The sequence below is a fragment of the Centruroides vittatus genome, unplaced genomic scaffold (assembly GCF_030686945.1).
Source record: "Centruroides vittatus isolate TY-2023 unplaced genomic scaffold, ASM3068694v2 contig_1113, whole genome shotgun sequence".
NCBI classification, from domain to species: Eukaryota; Metazoa; Arthropoda; class Arachnida; order Scorpiones; family Buthidae; genus Centruroides; species Centruroides vittatus.
The window spans coordinates 1-7,750 of record NW_027120715.1 but is presented as its reverse complement, the minus strand read 5'-3'; the positions used below and the strand labels follow the sequence as shown (position 1 = coordinate 7,750).

Here is a 7,750-nt window from a genome sequence, read left to right as displayed (position 1 = left end):
CATATAAAACTGTTTTCTATAAAAAATTTAAATACATTTTGAAAAATCACAAAATTTGTGTTGTTCCTATACTTTTGCAACACTGTATAAAAACTAATAATTTATGCAGGGAATATTATTCAGGAGGCCTTTGAATTAAATGAAACAATATCATATGGATGTTATATGTAGATGAAAGTTATATGATTGCACTTTATATTCTACATTGCATGAATCTTGGAAAAAATTCTAGAGGGACAAGGTAGAGAGAGGGAGTGTGAAGTGCCAATGTCCAAGAGTGAAATAAAAGATTAGAGGTTTTTTTTGTGTAGAAATTTTTGACTATTCGAGTTCTGTATGTCGAACCGGTGGGGCAGAATCCGTTAGATCAGAGTGGGTTCCCTACAGACAGTATATAATATTTTCAGACACATGAATCAAATTTAAATAAATTATGTAAAGAATGAAATGAAAACTTCATTGAAGTTCAATTTGAATCAACTGCTTATATTGAAACATCTTTTATTAAAAACACTATAAACTACAATAATTATTAAAAATCATCATTTGCTTTTTCTTTCTCTTGCATTAACAATTCAATCCCATGAATTGCCTCTTGCCTGTTTCGAGGATTCAAGTTCCTCAATCTGGCATCAAGGTATTCACAAAACCTTGATACTAGATCTGGTTGCTTCTCTTCTTTTGTTTTTTTAAAAAAATACTCTGATATATTTTTTGTCGTCTCTTCCAAGTCCTTATATATACTTTTTTCTTTTCGAGATTTTTCATAATTATTACTCTTGCTTGAATTGAAAAATTAGATTCATCAGCACACACATTATACAACAATAAATTATATCTTATATATAAAATTCTCGTGTCACAATTTTTGTTACCGTACTCCTCCGAAACGGCTTTACCGATTTTTACCAAATTGTATATGCATATTCAATAGGTCTGAGAATCGGCTACTATCTATTTTTCATACCCCTACACCATTTCCCCCTTTCAAAAATATATTTATATATGGATTAAGGCTTTTATGTCCAACAGATGGCGCTAACTTCCGACGACCTAAGTTTGCTTTTCTGTGAGGCATTATGCTTTTCTGTGAGAATGGACTGAAGCAGATCATTTTCTATCTATCTATATAAATAAAATATAACGTTCGTTTGTTCCTACTGATTCCTTTGAAATTTTGACACAACGTTGCATTCGAATACGCACGTGTTTTTATATAATATACATATCGAAATTTCCCCCAGTGGGGGGAGATGGACGGGATTAAGGCTTACCGTGGAGAACTCGGCTTCTATTATACTATTTTACATGCGGTTTTTTGCGTTTTTAATTGCGTTTTAATAGGTTACGTCAACAGAATATACACTAAAAAGGGATTTTTCGATATTCCCCAGCGGGAAAAGTGACGGGATTAAGGCTTACTGTGAAGAACTCGGCTTTTATTATACTATTTTAGATGCGTTTTTGATTGCGTTTTAATAGGGTACGTCAAGAGAATGTACACTAAGAAGGGATTTTTTTGAAATTCCCCCCACGGGGGAAGTGTTATACATTTATAATAGATACATTTTGAGCCACAACAACGCGTGGCCGGGTCAGCTAGTATTCAATATAATCATACCTTGGTATATTAAAAACATCTGAATTTTCTGTTTGTGAAATGCTGAAAATAATTTATAATAATCAGTTGTTTAAAAATTTATAGTACATTATATAGGTTTATTATATTTAAAGTAGTTCAAAGTGTACATACTTTTGCATTTGAGTTTCACTCATTGGAATATCTTCATTACTAAAAATAAGTGTCTTATTTAAGTATACCAATAATAATTTGTTCACATAAATAATTATAAAGCATAATAAGTATATTACTTTGATTGAGAGAGTGACGTGCAGGATACTATCTCAATATTATCTTCATCTTCAAGTATGAAATTTGATATTTCCTTTAATGGGGACATATTGCTAACTGAACTGTAGAAAAAAAAAAAATTAAATTCTAAATTGAAAACAAATCAGGTAGATAGTAGTTTAAATTTTAGTCGAAAAACATAGATACTAATGAAAGAATAATAATCCCTGCAGCTATATTTTACAACCAAAAGCATTTATTTTAATTATTTTTTGTTAGATTTTCTTAAAAATGCGTTTTTAAGGGGTATTTTCTTCACGGCAATTTTTTCGATAGATGTTTAATATTCCGATAAAATCGTCTCTAGATAGGCTACTAAATATCTACGTATCATCAATTAATGAAACTGTGACATTAATAAACTTACCTTGCACATTCACTCGAATAATCTCTCAGGACGCTATCCATGGCATCATATAAATGCCATGTGGTTTTATATATCTCCCTTGTCTCACTACCACTGGCTAAACTCTCTCGAATTTTTTTCCTCTCCTTATTATAACGGTCCCTCTGCACCTTCCACTTTTGTTCTGCTTCATTTTCTACTTAAAGCATTTCATAATTAAACGATTCCACTTTAGGAGTTCAATGCAGTATATCAAACTTTCTTACCATTCAATCCAAATTTCACAGCTATCGCACTCCATATCGTGCGTTTCAACCCTATATCTTTGAATTCCTTACATTTTTTATCGTACAGACATCTGTATTTTCTTACTTCTTCGATGAATAATTCCATAACTATTTGTTTCCTCATTCTTTTCGCTACATTTTCAGCCATTACGACAATCAATCTACACGTGCTAATACACGTGACTACGCATCACAAAATCCTCGTGTATTTTTTTTTTTTTTTTGGTTGCAGTGCGACAGAAGCGCGGAACGAAAACGGAAAAGTTAAATAATTTTTAACTCTGCTTTCAGTCTTGTTTCTGTCCAACAGAACGTTCCAAAACCGGAAGTTTCGTCAGTTTGGCTTTTAGTTTTACGATTACGTCGCGGATTACGGTAATGTGGAGTCCAGGCTTAATATTGATATGCTTTATATATTCCGATTTAAAGTGATATACGTCTAATAGAGATTTTATATTACACGTAGGAAAACTGTAATGACATGTATAAGAGTTAAATGCCTTATATAAATAAAGCCAATATTTGCAAAAATTAGAAATAAGTTTTATATATTCACAAATATTTATTTTCCCAAATAAAAGGATTTTTGATAAATTAATTTAAGAAACAATTATAATATGATTCTAGGTAAAATTTTGAAAAACATACAGCAATATTAGTGATATATTTATGATAAAAATTAAGAAACAGATCGATTCTAAAAATTATTATTAAATTATGAAATTTATAATAAAATAAATAATTGATCAAGAAACTACTGTTTTAAACGTTATTGTTTATTAAAATAATAAACTGAACATATTAACATAATTTTAACCCTACGTTAGTCAAATGGGCAACGTAGAAACGGAAGATATTGAATAATTATTATTATTAATATTCGAAAAATAAAAGGTAATTTTTTTGTTAGAAAAATAAGACAAAATGTACGTACTTGATTAGTAAATTATTATTTTTTTACTTAAGTGCTCTGTGTTAGTTTTTTTGTTTATTATTGTTTTATAGTTCATAGTAATAAAATAAATGACGAAAAAAATGTTATTGTTTATTTGCAACCCCCTTTCTGCCACAAAAAGTCGATCTACCGGAAACTACCGAAATCTACCGAAAATTGCCTAAGGAATCTACCGATGGCAAGCAAATCGGCGTAGCAACATTAGATAGGAGTATCCGAAATAAATATCAGCAAGTGGGAGTGGAGGAATCGTTATTACTATATTTATAATTCATACTTAAATCTGTAATAAAATGCAGATAATGTAAATGTAATTTTAATGATATATAGTGTCCCAGTTGTTATAGCCTTTAATGGAAGTAATAAACCGTTGTACATTTTTGTACGCCAGATGTTTACTGAAATAATTGTCATAATGTACATTGACGATAAGTAAATTGTTTGCATTACAGTTATATTACAAACTAGTTTCGGGTTTTTATTAATTAAGATGGAATGAATTTACAGTGAGATTGGAAGGAACACAAAACTCACATACCACAGTTACGTAGCAAACTATTATGTATATTAATCATTTTTATACATGACATTTGATAGTTACTATAGATTATTAGCTAATAGTTAACTACAAAGATGAAATTTCAGTCAGATAAAAATTCCTATAATTTATCTATTGTGAAATATTTTATTGCGTATCTTGTCAATTAAAGATACAGTAGTTTTGAATGCAACTAAAATGTAGAATCATATTTACGATCAATATTGATATTAAAAACGTTATAACAAATTACATTACTCCGATTAAATTATCTTTCGATAGTTACAGTTGCTGTTTTCCTATATTTATATAATTATTATTGTTTTTCGTCCAATAAAATTTATTTGGAATATAAATGTTTACGACTAGAAAACGATATAAATATGATTAGTTCCGACCTATTCTGAGACGAATTTCCGACATGAACTTCATATTCGCAGTTGCTTTGCCAATTCTAGTCTTAGGTAAGTTGATGGACTGTTAAAATTTGTACAATTCTATCCAGAACTTAAGTCAGATTTTAGAGAATATCTAAAAATAAATCGTTTTCTATTTAGGAATAGAAATAAGAGCGTTGAGAGATGGTTATCCTTTAGCTTCAAATGGTTGCAAATTTGGATGCTCGGGATTAGGTGAGAACAATCCGACTTGTAATTACGTTTGTGACAAACATGGCGGAAGTGACTATGGCTACTGCTATGCCTGGACATGTTACTGCGAACATGTTGCCGAAGGTACTAAGCTTTGGGGAGATTCTGGTACCGGTCCTTGTAGGTCTTAATAAAGATAGTCCTTTGGGCACAAGCTGTATCGAAGAAAAAATTTCACTATATGTTGCCATTGTAACACATTGCTATATTTAATATAGAAAAGCATGTATTGTTTATGAATTTATTAAGTTGAATGCATATTGATTATATCCGTATTGCTATAGTTATTCATTATGTAGGACTATATCTAGTCCATGACAAATTATTAACACTGAACTACCAGATTAACATTAAAATATTTATCACTATCAAATGAAATTAGCAATACAGTGGTGCCTCGTATAACGTACGCCTCGAATAACGGACGCTGCGAACAACGGACTTTCTGTTTGGCCGTTACGTGACTCGAGCAACGGACTGGCTGCGAACAACGGACTTTCCGGCATAATTGGTGACTGCTCCATGGGTGCGTTTTTTAATAGCGGTCGCTCTGCGTCTCCGCTACTACGCTGCTGTTTGTAGGCATTTAGGAACGACGGCGAAAGAAAGAAAGATGGCGGCGCCCGCCCTATCGATAGTATTGTGATGGAGGAATTTATAATTTCTAAATATGAGCTTTAAAAGGCAAAAGAAGGGCCCCATTTGTAAAATTTAACCATAAAATGGATTATTTGTTGAAAAAGAATTCAAAATAGCCTCGAAAAAAATTCGTAAAGACACTTACAGCACCTCGTGCGCTAACTCGCACTTTCACAATTTCTAAATTCTCATTCATAAAACCACATAATGGACCCGGAAACGAAACTATCTGAACCACGGAGGACGCCATGTTGCTTTCCACCGTAAACTACCGCTACAAGCGGCCGTTTTTGCCGTTCGAGGGCGTGCACTCCCATCGGAATTTAGGAACGCGTTCCGCAGGAATTTTTAAACGGATGTCGCTCGCGCAGAGTTACGCGGAGGAATAAAAGAACTCACCCCATGTTCATTATTTTATGATACAGTACGGTTATTTTATACTGCGGAACGAATTAACTGTTTTAACATGTATTTCTATGCGAAAATGCGTTTCGTATAACGGACGTTTCATTTAACGGACGTGCACCTGGAACGGATTAAGTACGTTATATGAGGCACCACTGTACATGAAACTGATTATTCTCTTATTCGAAGAGAGTACACAGAAAATAATCCTCTTTAAAACTGAAACGTTAATTTTACTTAGAGTAATCATTTTTAAACGATTAAAAACCTACATATCACGTGCTAAACCAGGAAGCACCATTTTACTTTCAATTCAGCGCATCATTTAAAGGAAAAAGTTTATTTTACATATTTAAGTTTTTTTGCCATTATTAAAATTATTTAAAATATTTACCTTTAATTTTATTTTATTAAGTTTTAATTAATATTAATAATTTGAAAATATAACATACAGTACACGAAATCTTCTATATTTAATTATAATACGCCTAATTAATAATTAAGATTTAATATTTATTAAGGAAAATACGAGCCTTGCAACTTTGAAATAGTTTTGGCGTGAATCTTGAATTCCGATCGGAAGCTGTCAAAATATCTCATATAAACGAAATACGTTTATTAAAATTAAATATCTTCTAGTATAATTCCTCAGCATAATTTTGAATTATAGATAATGATACAGTAGAGCATCGATTATCCGACTCAATTGGGGACTGGGGTTGGTCGGAAAACGGATAACCGAAAAGTATGAAAAAATACATTATTAGTATAGTATATTAGTATGTCGCTATTAACCTACTTCGCGTTGAATTTTCATCGATGTTAAGCCTAACAAAACTTTTTAAAAATAATAATCGTCTCTATTGTATCGTTAAAAATTATTTCTTTATTTTGCACAAAATAAATACAGTACTGTACTGTATATTGAAAAATATAAAACAAAAAAATATATATTCGGGTTACATATTTTACATAAAGTAGACCTATACATTAGAAAAAGAAGTCGAAAATTTTCTTTTGTTTCACAGCTGACACCGTTTTTTTTGCCGTTAAATCTCGCACACGTTTTAAAAACAGCAATTGGATAGCGTCGTTAAATAAAATTAAGCCTCGTTTAAATACTGGCCTTCCTTTCATGATCGAGCCAGTGTTGCCAGCTAAAACACGCAAAAATTTAACAATAATAATATTAAAGTAGCCAAGACATAGCCAAAAATTGTAGCGCCACATCACTAAGCGGACATTTGAATTTGCCGATTAGAACGCTGTCTCAAAAGACCCTCACAAAAGACATTCTTTTAAAAGATACATTTCACTGTCATCAAAAATTGTAGTAATGTCTTACTTGGCGCAGTTCATATTACACCCGATATTTGAATTTGAAGACTACAAACATGATAACATTTTCGAGTCTTTTCTTATCCGTTTTCACACAACCACAGAACTAACAGTATATCGGCTTGAAAAAACTTCATTAAATGACAATAATAAATGATTAAAACATTTTACACAAAGTTAAAACAGATCGAAACGCCCATCTATTATTTGAGGATTCGTGCAAATAAATGTTTGTGAATACCCGAAATTGTCACCAGAGGGCTAGAACCAGTTGTATGGGCTGTGTTTTTTTATGCAGCGCTCTACACCATTTGAATGCACTCGAGAGCTATATTTCACGCACAGGCCGATTTACTTAGGTACACAGTCAGAGAGAAAGCGGTTTGAGGCTACAATCTTCATATGAACCCGGAGGAGGAGGAGAAAGAAGAAGATAGAGCGCTTTAGAAGCGCTTTACAGCGAACACTCTGAAACTCGTTTCTAAATGCAGCGTTGCAATGTAGCGAACCGTTTCTGAACGTTTGCTGCAAGAGGTCGCTGCAGTGAAGTAAAGCAGCTTTTACGTCCATTACACCTGTTAAGCAAAATGGACGCTTGTGTGTATAATACGATATTATGCTGTGAAAATAAAAAAGTCGAAGTGACTGTTGATAAAAATATTATGGAAAGATTAATAAGA

The 7,750-nt window shown here is 32.0% G+C and overlaps 1 long non-coding RNA gene across 1 annotated transcript; it reads right to left on the bottom strand.

The window, feature by feature from the left end:
* Positions 1 to 484: 484 nt before the first annotated feature.
* On the bottom strand, positions 485 to 1,597 carry LOC136977323 (uncharacterized). Its single transcript, XR_010881071.1, has 2 exons — positions 1,567 to 1,597; positions 485 to 782 (listed from the first exon to the last, which is right to left on the bottom strand). It is a non-coding gene; the product is annotated as an uncharacterized lncRNA (long non-coding RNA).
* Positions 1,598 to 7,750: the final 6,153 nt, after the last annotated feature.